Consider the following 505-nt stretch of genomic DNA (forward strand, 5'->3'; position numbering starts at 1 on the left):
TTGACAGTGCAGAGGGACAAATCCTTAACCTTCTGTTTTCCAATATTACTAAAGGAAGCAGGCTTTGAGTGAGGTTGGCTGACAATGGGGTTATGCACATGTGTATAAGACACAGCCATACTGAGACCATTATTTATAGGTCCAGTGGCAACTCAGTCCTGGGCTTAGGCCTGTTCTAGAAATGGAATAAGCCAAATTTTGGGAAATGGATATTTTTAAGAGAAGTCTTTCAGTTTTTAAGAATGCCTCTTCATCCCTGTTTTATTATTTTTGCTGATAGTGCCCATGTCAAGAGGCATATAGAGCCCCTTATTCTTGCTTATTGAATATTCATAATACAAATAAAATATACACACTCTGGCAATATCCTTTAACTGAAAGTAAAAAAAGGTGTTAGTTTTGGATGTGTAAGATGAGAAAGATGATTATAGAATGATTTCAAACACAATGGTATCAATAAATAAAATAGAAACAAATGTTCAATAACTGACAAAATGCACCTGTC

This window comes from Mesocricetus auratus, unplaced genomic scaffold (assembly GCF_017639785.1).
Source record: "Mesocricetus auratus isolate SY011 unplaced genomic scaffold, BCM_Maur_2.0 Super-Scaffold_100022, whole genome shotgun sequence".
Lineage (NCBI taxonomy): Eukaryota > Metazoa > Chordata > Mammalia > Rodentia > Cricetidae > Mesocricetus > Mesocricetus auratus.